The sequence below is a fragment of the Rhipicephalus microplus genome, chromosome X, assembly GCF_043290135.1.
Source record: "Rhipicephalus microplus isolate Deutch F79 chromosome X, USDA_Rmic, whole genome shotgun sequence".
NCBI classification, from domain to species: domain Eukaryota; kingdom Metazoa; phylum Arthropoda; class Arachnida; order Ixodida; family Ixodidae; genus Rhipicephalus; species Rhipicephalus microplus.
In genome coordinates, this window is record NC_134710.1 from 438,978,541 (window position 1) to 439,006,316 (window position 27,776).

The window sequence follows — 27,776 nt, forward strand, 5'->3', positions numbered from 1 at the left end:
TGTTGTGTACTGATTCGTGCCAGTATGGTGAATATACCTTCCTAATCAAGGTTACCAGAATATACAGCTACTGAAATGCGCTAGCAAATGCTAGTGTTTAGCTGACTTTATGCAGTACTGTCGTTTGCTGCGAAAATTCTTTAAACATGCCCCTGCGTGTGAAATACACATATGCGCTCGCATATGAAAATGATCTCACGAACAGTGATCTCACCAACAAGCACACAGAACAGACATGAAGGCATGCCGCTTTGCGCAGTAGTATTCGTCGGTAGCAATCGGTTCTGTACAAATGATAAGAGAGCTACTTTAGTTACCGATTGTATTATAACCAGTACTCTGAGAACAAATTGATAAAACAAAGCAGAAACGAAGCGAGAAAGTCAAATAATCAGCATAAACATCTACTATACGTGCACATACAAACAACAACATGCAATGCTGCAGTACCTAAACGAAGAATAAAAGAGGCTTGAAATATTTGATACTACGAAGCTGTAAGGAACCGCAATCGATGAAGGTATCGCAAGTGGCGCCAATCCTGTCACCACTCACTTGTGAAGTAATGAATACTCAATCATAGCACTATACATTCGCTCAGTTTTTATTCAGCTCAGCGTAGGCTCTAAAGTGCGCTTGCCAGCGTAACGTATAAAGGCAGCGTTTACGAAAAGGGAAGACGCAATTCGAGAGGTTCTGACGTGCGCCTCCTTAGTCGTAAGCGGATGTCAAAGGAGTGAGATATGAAAAAAGTGGATGCTTTTCCGGCGTTATGCCCTTTCGCTTCCGCCTAAAGCTGTCACCTCTCCTACTCCTATGTATCCGTTCTACGACGGGCCGGATTGTCGCACATCCTTTCCCGTGCCCTAAGAGACGCGGGCCTCAGCGTAATCAGGGTGTTCCAACGGAGAAGCGCTCGGCAAACGCTGTGCGACGTGCTGTGCTGCGTAGTTATCCGAACGGCTTGTTAAATCGAACGCTGCGTGTACGAGTGCTTCAATCGGCGGTAATCATCGCTCCTCGTTGTCGCGGCTGGCTGGACCCGATCAAGAAAAGAAACCCGGTGAGTTCCCGCCTGGGGCATGAAAACTGTTATCTGCTTGAAAGGTTTGTACTATCAACGTCAAATTAAACCCTAACAGCGGCAAGCCTTCACGATGGTATAGTGCATGCCATCCAGCTATAGCTGTGGAGAGCACGCGTATATGGGCAAAGCTGCCAAACAGTATGCGCGCGCCTGTCAACGTTGATAACTGGACGGCGTGCACTACATTGTCGATAAGGCTTGCCGTTGTTCGGGTTTCATTTGACGCTTACAAGGGGCTTTGTAAAGAAGCTGGTTACAAGGTTTTAAATCACCACGTGGTAGACAGCTTGAATTTGCACTTGCGCACGTTCATGCAGTGACGAGGGCTCAAAACTCGCACTTTCTGATTATACCAACATTCGAAATCTTTCGCTCTAAAAAAAAAGTGGCCGGTACCAAGTACTCGGGAAACAACTTTATGCAAAACACGCAGAAAAAAGGTGACCGCGTTGCATAGTTTTTTTTTTGAGCAACACATTATAAAAAGACGCTATATATATTGCCACAGGCATGGAACGAGGTTTAGCCATGCCAATGCGAGTATGTGCCAAGGTGTGAAAGAAGAAGAGGACGGTTGGTGTCTGCTCGTGCTCTAACGTTCGGTTCGGCTCGACGTCCAGTGCTGCTCCTGTGAACAGACGTTGTGGTCGTTCTGTGATCACGTGACATTTTCTGGTGGAGGTGCTGGGTAGTGTTGTATGCACTGCAATCAGCAGCAAGATCCCGACACTAGCCGCGACTTGGAAGAACCAGCTGACCTACGGCGTAGCAGGCGACAACTAGGCCTACGTCCTGAATTCGGACCATTTCCTCAACTCGGCAGTACTATGGTCAGTGCGCGAACGCAAACCCAAGAAACATCAACGCTGCCTCCTCCATGATTCTTCAAAGTCCCCCGTACTCCGAAGCCGTTCCACGGTGACCCTTATGAGGACGTCGACGACTGGCTCGACGACTACAACCGTTGCGGCAGCGTCAACGAGTGGAACGATCAGCGAAAGCTTCGGTACGTCTACTTTTATCTCGAGGACTCTGCGCGCACTTGGTTCGAAAACCATGAAGCCACTATGACAACCTGGCCAGAGTTTTGCAACCAGTTGCGAAATACTTTCCGAAGCTCTGACCGAAAGGAGCAAGCGGAACGCCTCCTCATTTCCCGAAACCAGCGTCCGAACGAGAGTGTTGCCATGTTCGTGGAGGACATGATGCGGCTGTTCAGGCGAGCCGACTCTTCAATGACGGAAGAAAAGAAGGTGCGCCTCCTAATGCGGGGAGTGAAGGAGCAGCTGTTCGCGGGACTAGTGCGGAACCCTCCAGGCACTGTAGAGGATTTCCTTCGCGAAGCCACGACAATGGAGAGAATGCTAAGGCAGCGTTCGTACCAGTATGAACATCCTGGCAGTCTTTCGTCAGTGTCGTCGGCCCTACAAACACCTGACGTCACGACTGTAAAAAACCTGACGGAGCTCGTGCGCAGTATTGTGCGCGAGGAGCTGCAAAAGCTGCACGTGGTGTCTTCTCCGCCCCATGTTGCTGCTTTAACGGATGTCGTTCGCGGAGAGGTCCGGCAGCTGGTGCACCCCATGACGACTCTGCGTGCAGCCGAAGTCCAACCCATGGCGGCCCCGCGTCCAGCCGAAGCTCCGCTACGCGGAACTTCGGCTGGACGCAGAAGCACTGCGTACTCCTGCACCGGCTGTTGGCAATCCGTCCCGTCCGTCCACCCTGCAGACGGCATCGTCGTTCTACTCGGGACCACCGCAGTACGGCAACCCACCCCTTACACGGAAATCCAGTGTATGGCGTGCTCCCGACAAACGGCCTCTATGTTATCACTGTGGTGAACCAGGTCACATCTACCGTGAGTGAGCCTACAGGCACATGGGTCTTCCCGGCTTTCGTCCGGATGCTCGTCAACCCAGAGATGGTGAGCGGCCCCGTGCTATCGCCGAATACTTGGCAAGCCAACGATCCTCAAACCTTCCTCGTCGCCAATCCCGCTCACCATCTCCACAGCGTTCCACGTCACCTGGCCAACAATCAACCTTTGCGGACGTCCTTGCAGGAAGATCACCTAGATCCACAAGCCCGCGCCGGATGGATGGATGGATGGATGGATGGATGGATGGATGGATGGATATGGCTGTACCCTTTAGATCGGGCGGTGGCTAGCGCCACCAAGCCGTAACACCTAATGAACCAAAAACTATATTTATTTTTTTTCCTTAAAAAGTGAGTTTGAGGATTCGTACTTTGCAGTGAAGAGTTTAATTTTCACTCGTGTCTTGACTTTAGCCACCAATCAGATAACCTCCTTCTGGTTAAGTCTACCCGCTTAAAGTTTATTTTGCCCTCCCGGTCCCTAAACCCCGGGGAAACTAAGAACAGCGACCTCTGGGGGTGAGGCCGCTGTTGATCAACCGTTACAAGACCCTCCCCCGATTGGCCTGCCGACATCCGACGACATTCTTTCATCGACGTGTGCCATCGACGACAAACAGGTCTCTGCTCGTATCTCTGTTCTTCTCGACAACCACCCGCTGACCGCTCTGGTAGATACGGGTGCCGATTATTCTGTTATAAGCGCTGACCTCGCTGCACAGCTAAGAAAGGTAACGACACCTTGGGGACATGGAACCAACCTCCGGACTGCAGGAGGTCACCTATTGACACCGCTAGGAATGTGCACTGCCCGCCTCTGTATTCGTGAGTCGACGTACATTGTTTCCTTCGTTGTATTGCGCGAATGCTCCCAAAACCTGATTCTCGGAATAGATTTTCTCCGCGAGCATGGAGCCATTATTAACCTTCGAGACCTGCTCATAACGTTATCTAACGACCATACAGCCCTACGAAAGGATGCAGTTGCACCGACCACAACACTTCGAATTGCTGACGACACCATCGCACTGCCGCCGCGAGCCAGTATGTTGGTAACGGTGGAGAGCGACTGTGACAACAAGAGTAGTGGCATCGCGGAAACTAACCTCTCGGTGCTCTTGGCTCGGCAGATTTGTGTCGTGCGTGCTATCGTCAAACTGAATCATCGGAGGACTCAGCTTCTGATCACGAATTTCGGCGGCCAGTACCAACACTTAGCAAAGCGAACAGCAATCGCGAACTTTGAAGCCATCGATGACGCAGAATATTCCACTATCGCTCCGATTGCCACTGCTGCCGAAGGTAACACTGATATAGCCAGTACGGTTGACGTGGATTGCCAGCTATCCTGTGCGCAGCAACAGCAGATACGCATGATTTTACGTACGTATAGTGATTGCTTTGCGTCCACCTCCAAAATCAAGCAGACCCCAACCGTGAAGCACCGCATTATAACGGACCCTACCGAACGGCCTGTACGACAGCGAGCCTACCGCTTGTCGCAAAAAGAACAAGAGGCAATACGTTTTCAAGTAAAACAGATGCTCGACGACGACGTCATCCAACCCTCGAACAGTCCATGGGCGTCACCCATCGTACTTGTTAAAAAGAAAGACGGCACTCTTCGATTTTGCGTCGATTACCGGAAGCTCAACAAAGTGACGAAGAGAGACGTCTACCCTCTCCCACGCATAGATGATTCACTGGATCGACTTCGACATGCCCGATATTTTTCCTCAATGGATTTACGCAGCGGCTACTGGCAGATTGAGGTCGATGAACGTGACAGGGAAAAAACAGCATTCATAACTCCCGATGGCCTCTACGAATTCGAAGTGTTACCATTTGGATTGTGCTCTGCACCGGCAACGTTCCAAAGGATGATGGACACCGTCCTGTCCGGTCTGAAGTGGGAATCCTGCCTCGTGTATTTAGACGACGTCGTTGTTTTTTCCAAAACCTTTGAGCAACATTTACAACGACTTCAGTCCGTCTTCGTCGCTATTCGATCCGCAGGCCTATCTCTAAAACCGGAGAAGTGTCATTTCGGCTACGAAGAACTAAAGTTCCTCGGCCACCTTATCAGTCACGATGGCATTAGACCAGACCCAGAAAAGACCATGGCTGTTGCTGCATTTCCTCCACCTTCGAACAAACGGGATTTGCGCCGGTTTTTGGGTCTCTGCGCCTACTACAGGCGCTTTGTCCAGAGCTTTGCCAACATCGCTGAACCCCTTATTCGTTTAACGAAGGAGGATACTCCTTTTGTGTGGGGTCCAGAGCAGACAGCCGCTTTTTCCCAGCTTCAGCAGTGCCTTCAGAGTGAACCCTCACTAGGGCACTTTGATGAAGATGCCACCACCGAACTTCACACTGACGCAAGCAACATCGGTCTTGGTGCAGTACTCGTCCAGTGGCAAGACGGCGCTGAACGTCCCATCGCTTATGCTAGCCGCATTTTGTCACCTGCGGAAACTAGCTACTCGACCACGGAGAATGAATGTCTTGCTGTTATTTGGGCGATAACAAAGTTCCGACCGTATCTGTATGGCCGTCCATTCAGAGTAGTTACGGACCATCATGCCCTTTGTTGGCTGGCCAATCTCAAGGACCCTTCAGGGCGCCTCGCGAGGTGGAGCTTACGCCTTCAATAATTCGAGGTTACAGTCGTCTACAAGTCGGGCCGCAGGCACACTTATGCTGATTGCCTTTCGCGCGCACCCCTCGCGACGACATCGAGGGACGATGGTACCGATGGCCATTTTCTTTGTGCAGTCAGTGAATCCGACTTGGCCCAACAACAGTGGAATGATTCAGAGATCCAACAACTTATCAAATACCTTCAAGGTCGCAGCTCGAGTCCACCATCGGCATTTGCACGTTCAGGGTCATTTTGTCTCCGCAATGACATCGTCTACAAAAAGAACTTCGAACCTTATGCGACTGAGTACCTCCTCGTCGTTCCACCAGGGCTACGTGCTGACATTTTATCTGCCTGCCACGACGAGCCTTCCTCCGGCCACCTAGGATTCGCACGTACCCTTGCCCGGATTCGGACTCGCTACTACTGGCCAAAGCTCACCCAGGATGTCAAGCATTACGTTAAAACATGCAATCATTGCCAGCGCCGTAAAGCCCCACCTGTGTGCCCTGCTGGTTTATTACAGCCTGTTGCACCCCCGTCACAACCGTTTGAACGAATCGGCATGGACTTGCTTGAGCCCTTCCCGAAGTCACTTGATGGCAACCGCTGGAACGTAGTCGCTACTGACTATTTAACGAGGTACTGCGAAACGAAAGCCCTACAACGAGGCACCGCCAATGAGGTTGCGTATTTTTTTATCAACAACATCGTCCTCCGCCATGGAGCGCCAACAGTTCTTATCACTGACCGTGGAACAGCCTTTACAGCCCAATTGATGCAAGACGTCACGAGACTTAGTGGAACAGCTCATCGCAAAACAACCGCATACCATCCACAAACCAACGGTCTGACGGAGAGATTAAACAAGATGCTCGCTGACATGCTATCTATGTACGTCGACCGTAATCACAAGAACTGGGATGCAATTTCGCCATACGTAACGTTCGCTTACAACACTGCGGTTCAAGAGACTACGGGTTTCACTCCATTCCGGTTGCTTCACGGCCGAGAAGCAATTACGATGCTTGATGCCATGCTGTTGCCTGACACGACCGATATTACTACTGATGCGAACGACTTTCTCCGGCTAGCTGACGCGGCCCGCCAGCTTGCACTCAAGCGGATCCGAAAACAACAACGAATCGACTCGCAGAGGTACAACTCCCGTCATCGCCATGTCATTTACCAACCCGGTGATCTGGTCTGGCTGTGGATCCCCGTTCGCAAAAGGGGCCACTCGGAAAAGTTACTTCACCGCTACTTCGGTCTCTATAGAGTACTACGACGCCTCACAGATGTCAACTACGAAATTCTGCTTGAAGACACAGCTCAGCGATCTCGATGTTCCCAGCAGCCCGACATTGTTCATGTGTCACGGATGAAGCCACACTACCCCCGAGCCACCTGACGCTGCTTCTTTACGCGTCTTTGTGCGTGTACGCGACTACTTTAACTTTTAATCGGCATCGGTCATCGGGGTGGTACTTTTTTTTCGAAGAGGGGTAATGCCACAGGCATGGAACGAGGTTTAGCCATGCCAATGCGAGTATGTTCCATGGTGTGAAAGAAGAGGACGGTTGGTGTGTGCTCGTGCTCTAACGTTCGGTTCGGCTCGACGTCCAGTGCTGCTCCTGTGAACAGACGTTGTGGTCGTTCTGTGATCACGTGACAATATGTACAAATGTTGCACGCAAAGACGTATGTTGAAGAGTTGCAGATGTTTATATAACCAGTTTTCTCCTGGCACAGCGATGTCAGCTGGAAATGTGTTTTAGCAACACCAGAAGCTGATATGAAGTGCTGATGCTCACGAAGATGCTGGCCCTTGACACTGCTACTTAAATCAATTTGCGCACGTGGCACATCACCACATTTGACCCCACGTGACAGTGGTATGAAAGGAGTACATATGTAATGTTTATAAACTTTGGTAGGCAGCACTGCAATCACTATTAACGTTTAACGAAGATTAGCGTCTATTTAAAAGTAGTTCCGAAACCTGGCGTAGCTCTGTGGTAGAATGCTTGAATGCCACGCAGAATGCTTGGGTTCAATTCCTGCTGCGACCATGAAATTTATTATTTGCATTCGTCGGGTGGCCATTGCTGCTTATGTCCGGTTTTTCTTAACACTGATATTTATTCTATGCCTTCGTTGGGTCGACGCTACCAATTTCAGGCATTAATATTGCTCATGTGTGTTTTCGTCATTCCTGCGTCGATACTAAGTGTCTATCACCTGTGGCACATACCCGCTTACCAGCGGCACATACCCGCCCATGTGTATGTGCCACTGTCTGACGGGAAATGCTTGACGGCGTACGCGACGGTATTGTGACATCATTTATGTCTTGATGAGCACGTCATATTCGTCAAACCATTTTACCCTACCATGCTAATTTTGGTTCACGCCGAGTTAAGGGGGTGACCACGAAAGCACCCAAACGTAAGCGGCTAGATAGATAGAGAGATAAATACGCTCAAGGTCACCGAAGTACGCTTAGAAATGCTTTGCACATAAAAAACCGAAAAGAGTGTACCGCTTGCCCATCACTTACTATATCTGTAGTTTTACCGATTAGAAATGTCAATGTTGTCGTTTTTCTTTTGCAATAGGATATCTTTCTGAAATACATATTGCTGCGCGATAAATTTCTGTTGAGAATGAAATGCTAAATAATATATTCCTGGATTCAGTTCGTTTTCATGCGCGTGATTTTATTCATGCCAGCATGCGTGTGTTAGTATGTATGTATGTATGTATGTATGTATGTATGTATGTATGTATGTATGTGCAGTCGTGAGCACGTTTAGCACGAACGCTCCGACACTTGGCCTCGGCCAATGCCACCTAGAGAGTTTCAGAAGAGGAGGAGAAAAACTTTATTCATCCCAAGAGGGAAAGGTGCGGTAGTGCAGTGTCAGGGGAGCCTACCCAGCGTAGGTAGGTCTCCACTACCCTCTTGGCCCAATTCAAGATCTGGTCCTGGACCTCGGGCGCCAAGCTGCACATAGCAGCCTCCCACTGCTCCTTACTATTAATGTGGAGAGAGAGTTTCAGACCTGCTCACTGTGTCTCCCATGGGCTCTGATGTCATTCCGTTCAGACCGGTGTGTTACGCTTCACATACGTGCCCACGCTTGCTCTCGTCGCTCAACAGACATGGATTGCCAAGCCATACGAACCCTTTCATGGTGTACTGGTGTGCGTGTTGGTAACTCGAGAAGATGGTGTTTTTCTGTGTCCTTGAACTGCAGCGTGGACATGTGATGCGTTTTGTGGACTGGATATTTGCAATCTGCACGGCTGCAAATCAGAATGGCTGGGCGGGGCTGCGTGGTGAATGGTAGCGGCAAAAGAACCGAAGTTGGTAGCGTTCTCGTTTCCTAACGACAACCGAAGAACAAAACCGAAGCGTCTCGTTCTCCAAGATGACGTCCACATCAATTCTCTTCGTTTCAATGGCTCTATTTTCACTATTTTCCATTCTTTCTTTAAAATCAAAGGATCTTATGTGCTTCTGACTAGTTTGCGTAAGCCCTGGCATTAAAATAATAAACACGCGTCGCACCTCGTTGTTGTCAGAACAGGCGTTTTTTCTTCAGTGTCGCTAAACACTTTGCTATTGGTGATTAGCACCACAGACTTGTTGCATTGCCTTTATTAACCTGCGCTATAAAATTGGAAGGAGTGCTGTTGCATGCCTTAGTGAATCGCTTTTGTGTGCACTATTTTTTTTCCGGTGTTCTTACCACTTTATTTCGGTAATTTTCCGGTCAGCAGCTTAGCGTAATACGTTCCCTTGAAATTTAGATGCGTTTAGACTCTTATAGTGAAGCACTTCCTTAATTGGTTTTCAGGTATGTCATTCCTACTTCAATCTAGAATATTTAGGAACCACGACAAAAATATACCGATCTGAAAGCAGCAGTGCAGTAGAAACACCCACGGGGGCTGCACGGTTTTATACACACCTGCTGTACTAACACTTGCCAGGCCCTAAGGCATATTTCTGACTACGCATCACTGCAGTAGGAGTTAGGGCGAAAGAGGAAACGCCTCTTGTCTCGGTCGCAAAGGATTTTTGTGAAACGAAAAAATTTGTGTTTCTTGCACTGGTCATAATCCTGATGTTGGGCTAAATAACATATATGTCGCAGTAGCACACACTCTCATCAATACCTACGTGTGTATAAAGACAGGTGTTCAAAAGAGCACAAATAAAACTGCTGAAATTTCGCAAATGAGTAGGGACAGTTTTTCTGCATGCTCTATATAGTGTGTGTGTGCATGTGTCTGTATATAAATAAAGAATGCATTAAATTTACCTTATTTATTTTGTCATTTTATTGGACTATCACATTTTGCTACTATAGATCAACCACACGTTTGATGCGTACAATATTTGACATTTTGTGAAAGATATGGCTCACAAGTGAATCTTCTATTGCTCTCAAACACAATACATCACTTAAAACAGCGCCGTTTTGGACCCAAAAACCAGAATAAAGCTGTTAAGCATGTAAAACTCGCTGCGAACGTGATTTATTTTGAGCACAAGCTGCGAATTCAAACTCAAAAGGTATGTAAGCTGTCACATCTAATTGTTCATTGTCGAGATAAGCATACGACAACTGATACAGTTGCATACAAAATACCTAGAAAGAAATCTGGCGCTTCGATCGTGTACCTCCATGGCAATTTTGTGAAGTACAGACTTAGGATTGGATCGGGTTAGCTAGCAAAATGTCCGTTCTTCACACAGCGTGGGATGTGGGGTGCGGTGAAAAGTGCTGAAGCGATGCCCTTGTTGTTCGAAGAGGTGAGGTCTCTTTATTTGCTGCGATTCTCGAGCTTTACGAGTCGTACTTGACAGTTTAAACGAGGCGTTGTCCTTTCACCACTACGCATTAATATAGCGTATCATGCCAGTGCAGGATGTTGCATCAAGTTTATGTTTTTTTTTCATGAGCGCGTCTTGACTAAACTTGTTTAAACGGACTTCGGAACACTGACGAAGCTACCCAGACGCACGAAAACGCTCCGCTGACTCGACTTCGCAACAAAACCAGAGGTGCGTTGGCGGCAGAACACCCGACAAATGCACCTAGCGTCACAAAAGACGAAACATTTAGTGTTTTTCACTCAATATTGTACTGTTATTTCTATAAATAGATAATGCGTACTTTTGAGAAAGAAAACTAGCGTATCGGAATCCAAGTCTTGTAAAAATAATTCATTATAGCTTGATGCCGAATCAGGAACACATTAGGAGAGCAATGAAACGGCCGCTAGATTAAAAAAAAAAGGTGCGGCTTGCTGCGTCGTGTAGCCGTCAATGGGCGAGCGCCTTTGTGCAGAGTTGACGGCTTCGGTCGCTTTTTTTTTAAATTCGTGTGTGTCTTTGTGTGTCTGTGGATTCGTGTGTGTCTGTGTGCTTTTTTTGTGCTTTCCCGTGCTTGTTTTGTGTGCGATCGTGTGCGTGTGTGTCGGGGGTAGGGTACTTGGCCTCTTGTTTCTTGTTACCGAGTAGAATTCCTTGGGGCACGCATGCATGGCAGACAGGTTTTCAGTGGTGTGACGCCACAAAGCTGTTGTGTGCCGCTGAGCAGCTGGAATGCGAAAAAAGTGCTACAATGAAGCGCAACGCATTCCCATGCAATCTACATCTACAAGAAGTGGATCGGAATGCGTATTACTCGTAACACAGCACTTCTTTTTGTCACAAACGAGCGCTGAAGCAAATACGCGTCGCCTCTAGATGACAGTATCGAATCACCCTGCCAAACGCTTCCTGCGCGCGCAACGTGCGCTTTCGCGATGCACTACCGTAGGCCGATACGCCAGCCTTTGCAATCTGCCCCCCGATCGCCTCCCCATGTACGGAACCAGTTAACTTTTTTTTTCAGGTGAGTCAAACGGGCCGCATTCATGGAGAGTATTGAGGCCTATACTCTAGGAATTATCCCCTCCCCAGGACAAACTGTTCACATACGTGGTGTAATGGGTACCCTTAATAACAATGTAGAATCTAACCTACGATATGCAATTACAAAACACGTTATTAACGGCCTACTGTGCCTCGTATAAATGCGTGCGTGAGCCCTTTTCCTGCGACAAGCGAAGGCGCCAGAGCAGACGCGTGGTGAACTATAGGCCCATCCGACCGTTTCGGCGGCACGCAACTGGCCGCACCCCCCCCCCCCCCCCCCATTTTTTTTATCCAGCGGCCATGGAAATGCGTACCCTGGTGGTTATATATTATTCCAGGTTTCACTTCTACCACATAATCACAAGAACGTTTTGTAAGAAACTTCACGTACAGAAGAACGAAGCAAGTTTATTTGAATTTACCTACAGATCAGCCCAAAAGTCCTGGAAGAAAAGCGTATTGAAAGCGCCGAACGGAAAGCAAAGAGGGACAACACGCCTTTCGTTACTCTCCTTCAATAAAATTTTCTTCAAAAACTTTTGTGCTTGCGCTGCAACCCGTAATATAACAAAATTTAACCGAATAGCCCAAATAGCCGTTCTTCTTCAACTTAATACCACTTTGTTTTACATTCGGCAAACAACCGTCACCAATCTCAAAGACGCCATCCATCCGAAGCAGATACGAAGCCTGTACTTCCCACAATTCCCATGGGGGTACAAGGGCCGCTGAAGGAGCCCACTTGGACACTAGCGCCAGATTCTCCTCGAGGTATTATTTTATGATACTCTACGCAACGACGGGTGTCATTGGCGTGCAACAATAACGTAGCCAAGAGTGAACCATTGCGAAAACGGGATGCAAAGTAATGGCAGTGAACCTGCTGGTCAGGCATACTGGAAACAGCTATTTACTAGTGAAACCTACCTGCGCTGTGTCAACGTTACCTGCTACAAGCATATCAATTTGTACCCTTGGCGGTGCTAACTTCAGTCCAAGCTGTCAAATGATCGGAATTGCTAGCAAATGATCAAAATAAAAAAATAACCACTGAAAAACGTATGAAGTAAACTAAATCAGTACGATTGATTGATTGATATGTGGGGTTTAACGTCCCAAAACCACCATATGATTATGAGAGACGCCGTAGTGGAGGGCTCCGGAAATTTCGGCCACCTGGAGTTCTTTAACGTGCACCCAAATCTGAGTACACGGGCCTACAACATTTCCGCCTCCATCGGAAATGCAGCCGCCGCAGCCGGGATTTGAACCCGCGACCTGCGGGTCAGCAGCCGAGTACCTTAGCCACTAGACCACCGCGGCGGGGCACTAAATCAGTACGCGAGGTGGATATTTAGTCTATAGTGCTTCGTAAAATTTGCTGAATCATTGACTAAAAGGCTTGAGGGGCAGTCAGGAATGATTGATATGTGGGGTATAACGTCCCGAAACCACCATGTGATTATGAGATAAGCCGTAGTGAAGGGCTCCGGAAATTTCGACCACCTGGGGTTCTTGAACGTCCAGCCAAATCTGAGCACACGGGCCTACATTTCCGTCTCCATCGGAAATGCAGACACGGCAGCGGGGATTTGATCTCGTGACCTGTGGGTCCGCAGCTTGAGGGGCAGTCAGAAATGTCAGGCTAGTCCATGCGACTATTGCTCAGAGCATGAAATATTCAGCTTAGGGACAAGATATGAATTCAATTTCGAAGATATGGTTTGTGTGTGGAAAGACAGCTGTGTGTGTTTCCAAGATGCAGTTAAGATATTAGTGATGGCAAATTTTGTGCAGACACGAAAGGTGGGCAGTTTTGCGACCATGAGTCGTCTAGCTGAGACCGAGCTTTTCATGCTGAAATGCTTGTGTACCGTGATTATTAAAAAAATCAACGTGGTGCATAGTTTTGTAACAACTCAATGTCATGTATGCCAATGCTTTGTGTGGAATAGCATATAGGTGACGCGTATTCATTTTTAAGTGATCTATCGTGATCTATTCCGGTTTGCTGAGGTTGCCTGAAACATACTTGATGTTTCGTTTGAAAAAATATAATCAGCATTTAATTAATGCAAATGTCATACAGATGGCAAGATGCCACGTAAGGTCAGACTGCAAGTGAACACCAAGTTGATGAGACAGATGAATGGGCTAGTTGGTGATTGGGAATCAACATACTTGTACAGTGGTTGAAGTGCTTTTATCTGCCACAGAAAAGCTTTTAACGCTTGCAAACGGATGAATGCACAGTCCGCACGAAGGACCTGCTGCGCAATCAAACATAGAAAGCTATTCATAATATGTGTGATAGCCGTGGTTTATTCGCTCCCGTTGTCATGCGGGAAGATAAATGTTGGGTAAACGGGCTGGTGCCTGATTGAGTGTTTCAAGGAGCATCATTACAATGTATACTCAGCTGTGCAAGGGCATTTGGGCATCTATTGTGGGGATTGTGGTTGCAGGCGGGAATTTGAAAAGTGCACTGTTGTAGCCAAACACCGTCACCAGCTAACATGAGAGATTATGGAGGCCAATGGAATGCAAATGCTGGGTGATGGATGTATCAGCACGCTTTGGCTTGCTCTGACTAAAAAAGAAATCTAGTTTCTGGCTTTGACACAATAGATTGTGAGCTTGTGCTGAGCTGTGGTGTTGTAACTTTATAATGAGATGATGATTATAATGAGTGATGCAATAGCCTGCGCGATTGCGTGGTGATGTTCTGTCGCGGGTATATATTTCCAGCGTTTTCACTAATAAAATTTCAGTTGAAATCAGCGCTCTTTCAGTCCTTGTTTCTTCTGTAGTTACGTTGTAACTACACGTTGTCTTGTGCTGTGCAAATACGTTCAACACCAAGATACTTATTGGAAGTTGTGAGTTCGATTACGTAGGTAATGATTACGTAGGGTATCAGAATTAGGTAGATGTGTCTTGTAAATTATTGCAGTGGTGTGTTCCCTACATTGAGAGTCATCCATTATGTTGTACACCACGTGCTGATTATCCTGAAATCATTTTGAAGAATATATTTGTCATGGTCACCTGAAACTATTCGATAAGTTACGCTGTAATCCTTAAAAAGTCTGATCTGAGAGGACACATAGTTAGGGCAAGTCAACAATAGAGATTAAGAAAAGGGCAAGAAACACCGCCTTGCAGAACACTGACAGTTACATCGACAGATGAGAGGTTCTGTTGTTACCAGATGTGTATTGTGATCTAAATGAGAGGAAAATCTGAAACATTCCGATAACAGTTGATTGTATATTCAGACTTATTTGCTTTATTAACGTGAAAACGTTTTGCAGAAATTTCGGCGTCGGCGTTGTTGGTTTTGAGTGAAAAATCATGTTTGCATGACTAAAAACTTGAGAAAGATGCAAATAAGAAATAATAATAAACTCCAGGAGTAGGGATCAATCCCGGCTTGTTTGCGTGGCAAGCGGGTGTTCTACCACACAGCCACGACTTTGCTTGTAGATACAGAGAAAATAACTTCCTCTGGTTAAAAATACAATGATAGTTAGTTCCATGCTTTACTAACACACGCGTCCCGTATATATGCTTCACCATACCACATGAAATATTGCTATATAATGCATGGTACCTCTACAAGTGTACGTTGGCATTGGGTTTCAGAACATTACTTATCAAAATTACTTCACAGTTGAAACCTAGTCACCTACTACAAAAGGCGCACACGCTACTGCCCTCTTGAGACCATGTACGGGGTCTAAAGCAAGTTGGAAAAGGTTTCATACACTAGTGGCGAATCGCACTGCTCGAGCGGGATCAAGTTTTGTTGCTGCGCGTCCGAGAATCTGCATTCCGCTGGCGGATTCGGAGCAAGTTAACATTTTTCACTGGCAGATTCGGAGCAACCCATTCCGTGACGGTGCGTTCCCGTGCTCCGTCTTGCAGAAACGGATTTCGCCGGAACTCTAAGAATGCTTCGCCATAATTTCCGGTACAGTCGGGCAGTTAGATTGTCTTAAGAGCTTATTTTTTGGCGGTGTTTGTCTACTCTGTGGCGTCGTTTGACTCTCCTGGACCTGCTCCTACTGGTTTGCTTCTCGCTTTGAGCAACAGCGAGAGCACTAGTTCTGCTAGCTGTAGTAGCAGAAAGGACGACAAGCCATACAAAAAGATGCATGAGGAAATGTTTCCTGGCCCACAGTAAGCACTGCCGAAGATAATCGGCTATTCGATGAAGTTTTTGGGACTGGTTTAGTGACGTATGCGTTAACAACTTCGGTAGTGACCTACCGCAGTGCATTCACGTGTTCAACTTGTACATGTGTTCACGTGTTCCCCTCGCCGCTACGGATCTACCAGTGGAATTCGCGATAGGTGTTTAAAATTACGTACTAGTGACAAATATTGCTATCGCGTTCAACAAGATGAAGAACGCGCAATTCTTCGTCTTGGAGTGGGTTGCTCCGAATCTGCCAGTGCAGCAAGCGAACTTGCTCCGAATCTACCATCGGAATGCAAATTCTCGACAGCGGAGCAAGCAAACTCTCCCACTCGGCTAGTGGAATTCGCCATGATTATGAGAGGGGTGCTGAAAAAAGTCATTGATGAATGGTATTCATGCTGTTTTTGAAAGGACACTTTATACGCTGCTGTACAGGAATGCAATAAGACCTATATCGTTGTTCTGCGATAATGGTCTAGCTGACAGGTGGTGTGGGTTATTGCATGATACTGGTTTTTTTGTGGCTTGTTATGATATCTGCATTGCACATGTCAGGTAGTTTTTCCATATAAAGATATGACTAATTACAAACAACTTTTCGAGTGCCAGTCGCACACAATAGCCCACTTCCTGATTGTTTTGGCAGTTGTAGATGGTTGTGGCACTTGTTTTGGAGAGCTTCTAAGTAGTCACGCAAGATGCTGAACAGTTTAGTTTTTCGTTTGCAAGCATAGCTGAGTATTGCTTCGAATTTCGTGGCATTGAAGTTTTGCGATAATTAGTCACTGTTAAATGTTAGAAATAGGCATAACCTGTCTGCACTTGCTATGGGAGAACTTTCAAACTGAGAATGCTATCACGAAAATTCTGAACCAGGCGCTCGTATGGTTCCCATTTCTCATTAGGCTCCGTGTCGGGAAGCCCATAAAAGAGCAAGTTTCACCTGTCCGAGTGGTTCTCTAACTCATCGGCCTTTTCTTCTTTTATGAGAGTACCCACTTCATGTTTTATAATAAGTTATGACAGAGTCCGCACTAGCCTTCTCCGTCAAAGAACCCCAAGTTCTTTAAAGGTGAAAATCACCAAGTTGGTTTTGTATTTAAAAAAAAACTGCTTTTCACAGATCAGTTGGACTATTTTAGAAACATTTTTATTTATTTATTTCATTTTTTGAACAATACGATTGCATTGCTCGTGGTCAGGACAAAGGAGGTGGTTTGCCTCCTGACGAGGTCCTGGTTGGGCTGAGCCTAAGAGCGGTAAAGCTAAATAGACATTCACAATTGAAAGAAAATTTCATATACCATCGAAGAAATGTTAATACATGAAGTATACATATCCACAAAAGCAGCCGTCAGCTTGACTACAGAACTCTGCATCAGATTGAATTTCGGCTTCAAGTTTAAAGTACGCCAAATATTTGTTCAAATAAATTTTGGGCCGTAATGAATTCGCAGCACCTTTAATTGATTTATTGACACTTATACCACTTGAATGTAGTCTCTGAAGAGTAACAAATACAATGTGAAGTTTTTATTCTTGTGATTTAGTTATTGGGCCCGGGTTTACGCTGACAATGCTCCCAAGCAGCAGTAGGCGCCGCAGGCGCATTATAAAATTGCGTAAGCACTTGACTAGATTGCGTTCCCACTCTCCCGCTAAAAGCCCACTTCGTTGTGCCGAAAAGCTCAAGTACTGCTCGAACTAAGCTACACAAGCATGGAAAGGGAGCACGGCATTTCAATCATTGCGCCATCGGGGCTCGAAGTGCTGCTGCAGTGGACGGTTTTTAGCTCAGTGCATTCTGTAGATAGGGTTCTATTTTGCCAGCTGAATAGTGCAGCCGTATGTCAAAGAGGCGGTAATATACTGAAGAAAAAACGCCGCGAGCTGGATGCACATTTTCGACCGTGACGTCTTCACTTGGTGGGGTGTTTTCCGATGTAGTACAATCAGGTCACTCCGGCATGAAGGCTGACTGTAGACCAGACGCCGCCAACAACACCAACTGCACAAGCATGAAAAGCGAGCATGGCACTCCCGTCACTGCGCTGTCGTGGTCCATAAATACTTTCATACACACGTACTATCTTGAACATTAGAGTTTGAACACGCGAGTGCGTGACAAACAGAATAGCCTCGAACTTTACATCGGCTGCAGTTGAATGGCAGCGGCTTTTGTCGAAAGCGAAGTGGATGGGGGTGGGGGTGCACGTGGTATCTGTCGACCCTTCCGCCTAGACATGGTTTGTATAAAACGCTGGCTTATTGCATGTTAGTGGCTACCAGTGGTGATGTGAACTCCATTAGCGCGCACAGTCCCACCAAGTCACCCATGTAGCGGCTAAAATAATGGCTGTGACGCAGGCTGCCGTGAAGCCATGCCTGAATTATATGTAGGTGGCGTCAGATTCGCGTTTTGGTGCGTGTCTTTCACTTACTAGGCTTTTTGAACATTATTTCGTCGTGTTATTGTCGCTAGCGGGACATTTCACACAATTATATGCCTCTTGTCAGCAATGCTTGCCAAGCAGGAGTGCCAACACACAAGAGCACGCCTTCTTTGCCGTCCAGTTTCGGTATCGCCATCCAAGTATCACGTTTCTTGGTTTTGATGCTACTTGCCAGCACTCGCATGTTCGAGCTCATATCGCTCACGATAGTACAAACATAAGTATGTATGTATGTATGTTATGTATGTATGTATGTATGTATGTATGTATGTATGTATGTATGTATGTATGTATGTATGTATGTATGTATGTGCAGGCGCGTAGCCAGAAACTTTTTTTTTGGGGGGGGGCAAGACGTAATTGTTAGAAACGAAGTCTTTTGATAAAGAATATAAAGAAAGTTTCCCGGGAATGTAGAAGGTGCCTAATTATTATAATGAAATTAGAACGAAGGGAATGTGGCACAAAAAGTGAGTAAATCAGCGATCTAAAGCGAATTTTGACACTGCAGTAAAGCTAGTGCTTGTGCATAAGAAGGAATGCTTTTGTACAAAATAATATCGATCAAGAAGGGTCATACTGAGTCAGTAACGAGAAAACGTGTGAGAAAAATAAAAAAAAGTAGGCACGAGAAATGCGAGGCAATCGGTCGTCCACTTACGCGTGCGGAGCAATAACAAAAAAAAAGTATCAGACTCTTTCTCTGCCAAACTATTCACACTGTCTTAACAACAGGCGCCCAAGAAGAACGTGAGTAATTTTCTGGAGGGAAGTTTTAAAACAATGAGCCCACACATGCGCGAAAATAATTTTATTGGACAACAACGTACTAAAACATGGATGTTTTCCTGACATAAAAGGAGAGCATTAACATTAATTTTAGCAAGCTATTTTAAAGATTGCTATTGAGAATAGTTTTACCGCACAGCGAAGGTTAATGCAAAAGAAAAAAAAACATTTAGCCTGCCTGAAGAGAACTGATCATGCTATAATTTTTATGCTTCGTGGTTTCTCCATAGACACTACAATAACTTCTTCAATATGCCTTTTGTCCGGTGAATGGGAATCAGGGCCAGACCATGAAGCCACCTCTGAGCCGTCTGTTTTCTGAGATGCATTTTCCTCTTATCAGTGACAAGAAGCTGCGTTCTATAGCTGGAAGCGTTATCTTGAGGAGTGTGTGAATATTCGGGAAGAGGGATTTGCACATTCAGTAAAAGCGTCCGTCGCAAAGTGGGGAAACTCGTCCTCTTGCATGGTTTGCGATGTAGTTTCCCGAAATTGACATTAAACTTTTAGTGTAAGAATAGAAGCTGTTGTCATATCTGTCAAGTGAAAATCGAACCCCGGCCTCACAGATTCAAAATTGCCTTTGGAGGCGTGCTTTGGCAGCACAATTTTCAAGTTTAGCAGTATTTCGCTCCGGCTTGCAAAGCGCCGTTTGAGGGAAGCTTTCAGGCCATCTGTATATAAAAAGAACATTGTTTGCCTGTAGTATTTTCCGTATAACTGCAATCATAGTATGGTACCTCACGCTATACTCCAAACTCCACCGCTCTGTTTTGACATAGGGAAACTATTTTGTGGAACGCTGCCACTGCGTTAGTTCTCACATTTTCCAGCTCAGCCAGCACCAAGTCAATCTGCTCCAAGGCGACGCTCATCTCAACAGATGGACTGTGAAGATACAGAGACAATCGGTGCGTGAGGCCTGGCAATGTCTCACTAACAGCGAGTCATTCGCTGATGGAGGCAATGAGTGGTGGACGCTGCTCCTTTGTTACGGAAAGTGTATATGAACTCTTCAAGTGAGCGATCTATCTTGTAAAGCGCAACTCCTAACAACGCAACTAAATTGTGACGTTTCTCCCACCTTTTTTCACAGTATTGGCACAGCCAGCCGAGGGACTTTGTAGACGCTTCTAGATGTTTTTTTAAGAATTCTGTCCTTTTTAGTTACACCAAAAAGAAAGTGCCCACTTCACTAATTGTCCTAATTGTGCCAAAGGCCCGTCAAAGGTCTTAGACAGCTGAGGCGCCACTCAAAGATCGATTCAGGGAGTGCGACGAGCAATGCGTGTACAATGCTATTAGGAAGCCATTCCGGATGAGTGCGTTGCACACCGTTTAATGCCCAACTAATCGCATGGCTCCATTGTATCCTTGGCCTCCCATCATGTTCAACTGTAGGCCTAAATTGAAGAGCTCCATTTTTAGTGTGTCAGCTATAGGCTAGACACGCTGACGTCGTCAATAGCTACAAAGCAGTGGAAATGTTTCCGAATGCTCGAAGTAGTAGGATCGACGTATCGTGCGCACAGCCTAAATTACTCAGTTTGGGAGACATCCATTGTTTCATCTGCCAGCACCGAAAAAAATTCAGCCATGTTACTTGTATGGCAATTTTATCTTGATTAACCTTGCCAATTATCAAAATGATTTGATTTCGAATGTGCAGGCTGGAGTAGAGAACATTGCTGCTTGCTGTGCGTTTGTTATAGGCCAAATTGTGTCTCCTCCATTTGCTGTATAACGTAGCAGCGCCCTGAAGTTGCCGCCGTTCTGTTAGGGTTCCTCAAGAGACAGACGCCCAGAATATTCATTACCTTTCAGAGCGAGGTCTTGATGGCCAGAGAGTACAATTGTCTCCTTGATCGCGCGCAACTTTGTCTCGAAGTCGATTGATGATTGATATGTGGGGTTCAACGTCCCAAAACCACCATATGATTATGAGAGACGCCGTAGTGGAGGTCTCCGGAAATTTCTACCAACTGGGGTTCTTTAACGTGCACCCAAATATGAGCACACGGGCCTACAACATTTCCGTCTCCATCGGAAATGCAGCCGTCGCCACCGGGATTCGATCCCGCGACCTGCGGGTCAGCAGCCGAGTACCTTAGCCACTAGACCACAACGACGGGGCAGTCTGGAAGCCTTCACGCTTTCACTTTGCTTGCTGAATAAGCTGTATGTAGCCACTACCTAAATTTCCTCTGGCGGCTCCGACAAAGAATTTCGCGTCAACTGTTGCTGTCTTGTGGTGCTCAGTTTGTGCATGATTCTCGAATGTCTCAATGGCATTCTTCTACTTCGTAAACAGACCTGTTACGAGGTTCCTGCATGACTGGTGAGACGCTCTACCCGCTCCGCTTTGACGACAGAAATGTACACAGGTTTTGCAAAACGCTGCCATCCGTACGTGACAAATATCAAGTCGCTCATATCGCTGAAGCCAGTGAGACTTAAACATGTGCCTTTTACCATTCTTGGCTACTGCGACTTAAAACTTGTAGCTCGGTGGCGGCATTCTTACGTTAGTGTATACCCGTTCTCTGAAGTTCGAAGTCTATATAGGTGTTATTATCAAACATTTCAGTATACCCATGACAAATAGGGCTGACAGTTCCAAAACCACCCGCGAAGTCACAGAGAACACTCAATCAAGCGCTTCGACCTGCTTACCTGATATAGTGCTGTTTGCCTGGTATTTATACTCTGAGAGCACTGGAAGTGGGGAACTAGGAGTGCGCCTGCCTCACACTGAAGGTCAGCGGTACCCTCTCGGTTCCTCTCACCCTCTCGAACTCTCCTCGCCTCCCGGTCGTCGAGCCATATGATTGGTGAGAGGTCTGGACAATGGGTGCCTCAAGGTTGTCCGACGATTTGCTATACATAGTGTGCACGTGCGTTACGCAGCGTCCCTTCGTCACTTTTGAAATGCGCCACCGACATGCCCGGGAACCTACCGACTCCGTCGCCTACCGCTTCCGTGTTGTCTCCTCATGCTTGCGCCAGTTTAGGTTCGCCTCACGATGCAAGTTTGAGGGCTGTCAGTGAGGAAAGTTGATATAGTAGTCCCCAAAGAAGGAGCAGATCTTCGGGGTGTTTCTTCGCCGAAAGTTATTACCTGAAATAGAAAACGCGCATTGCGATTTTCCGAAAAGTAGCGGCGTGTTTGGCTGGCGCGGATTAACAAAAGAAAAACTGCCTGAAGAATCTCGGTGATACTTGCGTCTTCAGGTGTGACTTCATTCCGTGTAAGTGCCATAGCCAAGCACATACCTGCAAACAGAGATAATTTACCAAGATACTGTACATACAATCTTGTCCGTGACCACTGCGTGCACTATAAGCGTGTCAGGGAGGCGGTTAAAATTGTGACAACGATTGCGGAAATTTGGGTATTGCATTGAAACAAACTGTGAAAATGGATGCGAAACAATAATAGTTCCCTTTGAATTATAGCCGAATGGTTCAAGTTGGGGGGTCAGAATTTTGAAAAATTGGTCAGCTAAGTCCCTAACACAATCTCTATCATTTTCAGGGACTCCACTGTACATTAGCGTAGAAAAAAGTAAAACACGAGGTGAAAAAAGGTGTGAAAACCTACGCGAAAAAAAAGTGATGACCGGCATTACCGCGGCACGCACCACGCGAAGTCTTATATCTGCCTCGCATAATATTTTCCTCGGCTGTTTCCACAAATTTCAGTCAAAGAGGCTCAACATCAGCACTGTTTGAAACACTTAAGGGGGGGGGGGGCTGTTATTTCGTTGGCCTGGGCCTCAGCAATATATTATTATTATTATTGTATTTCTTGTAAACTTGCCTAGCTTTTCACGACTCGTTTTCGATAGGAGCTGCTGCGCTTCGCTCATCCACTCTTAAAATTGCGGCTCTAGAGACATTCACTTGTTCACGATAGGCTTTCACTTGTTCTTGAACCACGAATTTTGTAGTGAAAGCTACATAATGGGTCCTCGTAGGTCATGGCGGGCAGCCGGTGTACGCGGTGGTCTGGTATACGTGTCGCACATCTTGATTTTCTGGTCTTGTATCGAGTGAACAAACGAGGCATTCATGATCTGATCAGCTCGGTAATGTATGACAACAAAAAACCACAATGCTTCTCTCTCAACAGCGTGCACAGCAACAGATGACGAGCCCCAAACAAACCGCACAGCAGCACGCGAACTGCCGTAGGTACCCAGGGAGGTACCCGGGCATGGCGGGAGAGGACGACAACGGAGGAAGTGACATCACATGAACACTATGTATATAAGCCCAAAATGGTTGTACTATCGCGCTCAGTATGAGATACACCACGCGACCGCGTGGCCGAGCGCGCTGCAAGGTCGTACATTAGCGCCGCTCGTGACATAATTTTGAGTTATCGGGAAAGTGGCTGATCCTGCGAATATACATTACCCCCCCCACATGCTTGCTTTCACCCTCGCCCTTTTTTATTTAGAAGAACATTTTGCGCTTCGTTTCGCTTGCTGACCCTGTGGTTACTGCAAAAAAGTTTGAGCACAATGTAGTGACTTCACCGCCCACCAGACGTGCCGTGCGAATTTTATTAAAGATTGAGCGGTAACTTCATGCAAGAATTGATATGAAAGTGCTGCTTTACTTGAATTAAGTACTTCAGATTGTGTCATGCTTCTCGAGCATGACACAATTGAGAGCCGGCGAGGACTCGGGCTATGCAGTATTTTCAGTAATAAATTTTAGCAGAGCTGTGCTGCCAAGTCCCAACGTGTTGCCGTGAATACCGTTTCGGTGATAGCTAGCAGCATTTTCTCTGTGGGTGTGGCTGCTGTTACTTTCCTTGTTTTCACCTACGCTGATAAAAAACTGGCAAATCTCTCGTACAATGGGAATCAGTGATATGCGAAGCACGAATGAGGAAGCTTGATGTGTCACTTTCATATCTCCACACCGTTACGAAGTGGGGGTAAAGTGTGCCGTACACGACTTCCGCGTCATTGTGATCATTTTGGATGTGTCGTCTACCTTCGTCATTAACCTCACGTAATGCCATATTTAGTATATGTGGGGCTAACGAGACAGCCGCGAGCACGCTATGAGCGTGCTATGTTGTCATGTTCTTAGATGACACGCGTCTCGTGATTATAATGTTTTCAAGAGTCCCATACTTTCGTCATCTCTTGACATGACGTAGCACCAAATTTGGTATATGTGGAGCTAGCAAAATGGCCTCGAGTGCATCATGAAGAGCCCAATATACTCCAACGTAACGTTAACGTGCACGCACGCTGGGCACAGGGACGCTTCTTTAGCAAAATGCGAGCACTCTATAGTGTGACGCCAGGCGTAACCGGCGCGACCAGCGTCAGCAGGCACGGCCCGACAGCAACCGGCGCGACATGCGGCATGCTAAATATGACGCCGATGCGTTATCCAGCCAGCACTGCGTCTGCCTGTTTTCGAGACGGAGGGATGCTGGACGCGGTTAATCGCGCATGCGTCAAAGCAACGAACCACGACGCATGCCTGCAGGTATACGGCAGGACCGGCACCTGGCGTAACAACGCTGGCGTGACACAACAAAACGAACGCCGGCACGCACGCGCACCGGGTTACGTCGAAGTGTATTCACGCCTTGGCAGTTGCATGTAGTCAAGTTCTCACAACACACGAATCTCATGATTATCATGCTTGCACCAGTCACATATATACGTCCTCCATTGACGTCACGTAATACCAAATTTGGCATATGTGAAGCTAGCGAAACGGCCGCGAGTGCATCATGAGCGTGGCATGTAGTGATGTTGTTACATGACACGCATTTCATGATTATCATGTTTGCACCAATCACATGCCCTCGTCCTCTATTCACGTACCGTAATACCAACTTTGGCACATGTGACGCTAGCGAAATGGCCGAAAGGGCATCATGAGCATGGCATGTAGTGATGTTGTTACATGACACGCATGTCATGATTTTACTGTTGGAATTTCTCGCTTGTGTTCCCCATGCAATCATGTCATACCATACCAGTTTTGCGACATGTCATGTGAACTGAACTACCGCAAGAGCAGTAAGACGAAGAGTTGCAAATCATGACATTCATGACATACATTTCATGATTTTCATGTTTGACTAGTCAAATATACTTACAATGCAGTCTTATTACGCTATACCAAGTTTGGTATCAATACCGTTATTCAAACGGCCAAGAGAGCTAAAAGCCGTAGGCGGCTAGATAGATAGATATATAGATGGATAGGCTCAAAGTCACCGAAGTTCGCTAAAAAATGCTTCACATTTTATGTTTTAATAACACTAGTTACGAACACAAACCACTTTCCAGTCCGTTCGCCAAGAAAATGGGAAAGCGGGAAACACTTTTTGTAGATACGTCAACGAGAAATTGTGTTCAGTGTTTTCGAATCATAAACCTACGTGGCTTTCCAAATATTTGTGTAGTCAGCAAACGGAAGCAAAACACTGCTAGAATAAAAAAAGGTAACTGATACTTAAGTGAGAACGAAAGCTGTGTGCTTTTCTTTTTTGTTGTTGTCTAGTATTCATTTAATGTTGATTGAAATGGCGAAGGAAAGTCAATTTCTCGCAGTAAAGAAGGAACAGAATTATACCTTGAGTACTGTAAAAAGGCAGGATTGTGCACAAAAATAATACAAAATGAAGTTACGCTAACATGCAAACATAAGAAGCACCTACTTGCGAATTTCTATTCCTGCCAGAAACTTCGTCTATGGTGCTTGGCCGCGGACCCAATGCTGAACGGCTGCTCATGAACCGATGACGCGTCGGCACTGATAGTATTAGGATGCAAGAATGCGACATACCGAAAGGAAAGCAGATGAAGTGGTCGCCACGCCTTAGTAGCGGGTCATGGCACCTTGAATGGAAATCACATCGTGCATTCTAGACGGTTGTTATGCGTACGAATTCTTAATGAAACTGCGTTCATTTTTGGAGGCGTATCCATTCTTCTTCGACAGCGCTCCATAGCTCATCGGTGGATGAACTGTGTAACCCTATTTTACACAGCCTGACTTTTATTCTGCTCCATACGGCCTCAATGATGTTGAGGTCTGCTCTTTTGGGGGCCCACTTCATGAAATGCACCCCTAGCATGTTCAGGAGCTCTTATATAACCTTTGCAGTGTGAGCAGATGAAAAGTCTTGCTGAAACAGGAAGTCTTCGTCAGGAACAGGCCCGTCCAGTGCGTAGGGTATCGTGACGAAATCGAGGATGTTGCAGTCCTTTACCGATATCAGGTGTCCCTCACTGAGGCGCAAACACCAAGCCTGCCACGGGACATAGTGCCCCAAACATTCACAGCCGTGCGTCTACTCGATGCCTACTTCTTGCACGTAAAGAGGGTCTTAGCGGTCATTGACAGGGCGTAACACACGTTGCTCTATGTCCCAGCATGTGGTGTCCCAGCATGTGGTGTCCCAGCATGTGGTGAACGGGGACTCATCAGAAAAAAGAGCTGCTTTTCAGTCGTCCATGGTCCAGAAGACGTGTTCTTTAGTGAAGTTAAAACGTGCCGTCCTGTTAGACAAGGAAAGGTGCCGCATCTGGGCCGCAACGAGGCTCTTTAGTTTAACTTCTGCTAGCGGTCGTTTTATTGTCGACGTGCTTGCAGACACTCCATTGGCCACACGGATTTCTTTGGCAGTACTGAAGGGGTTTGCCTTCGTGGCGTCGTGGATGTCTGCGTCCTGAGCAGCAGTCGTTGCACGACGGTGCCGTTTAGGTGGAGCACCGCTCATGCGGCCTTCTCTCTTATAAGCTTGGATGATGCGATTTATGACCTGATTCGACCTCCCCGTTGATTGATTGATATGTGTGGTTTAACCTCCCAAAACCACCATATGTTTATGAGAGACACCGTAGTGGAAGGCTCCGGAAATTTTGACCACCTGGGGTTTTTAAAAGTGCACCCAAATCTGAAGACTCAGGCGTACACTATTTTCGCCTCCATCGCAAATGTAGCTGCTGCAGACGGGATTCGATCCCGCCAATTTTGGATCAGCAGCCGAATACCTTAGCCACAAGACCACCGCGGTGGGGCTGTAGGCGTGGTTGGCTCTGAGCATAGTGTAACAGGGTGATAACAAACATGAGCAGGGAGTGTGGGGGTATTGTGAAGCTTACAAATACGCGAGTGAAACGGGCTACAAAAATGCACTTCCCGTCACTATAGAAGAGCAAAATGTCCCCAATGCAAAAGAAGCCTCTGCATTTGGTTATTAGATCCTTATAAAAATTTTATTGCGACAGCACTTATATAAACGACAGCATTTGTACAAAGAAAGTTTGTAGCGTTAGATCTGGTAATACTGAAATTTATTTGTGAATGCTCTAACAAATCGTATTATTATTACTAGCGTCCCTAATTCACAAGAATTTTCCATCAGTTCGAAATCCCCTTCTAGTTAGCATAACTAGTACCCCACAGGAGGCGAGCGCTTGAGACAGAATACACTTGCGCTTAAGTTTCGGTGACGCTGAACGCAATCTTTGCAAATCAGGGAACCTGCGCGACGTGAAAAATGAAAGGATGTGGGATCCTTGAGCGTGTCACCCACAGGAAAAGAAATACGTTCGTTGCATAAGCAGTCTAAACCACCTTGAGAGATGCCCAATAACAGAGTGCGAGGGTGGACGAACAATAGTCCTCACTGGGTGGTGGTCAGGGTATTCTGCGCACTCCGCATACATTCTGTGTCGCCGAGAACGCTCGCCTTAATAATAAAACGTCACGCGCGGCTTCTGCCTCCTCTGACCCCA

General features: G+C 46.6%; 1 protein-coding gene across 4 annotated transcripts in view; it reads left to right on the plus strand.

Moving 5' to 3' along the window:
- Nucleotides 1-842: 842 nt before the first annotated feature.
- The window catches only part of LOC119160896 (uncharacterized), a 493,888-nt gene continuing 466,954 nt past the window's right edge, over nucleotides 843-27,776 (plus strand). For all 4 annotated transcript variants that reach the window (XM_037413166.2, XM_037413167.2, XM_075880528.1 and 1 more), the window contains exon 1: nucleotides 843-1,063. The gene's annotated coding sequence lies outside the window, so the exon portion shown is untranslated. The remainder of the gene's footprint in view (nucleotides 1,064-27,776) is intronic.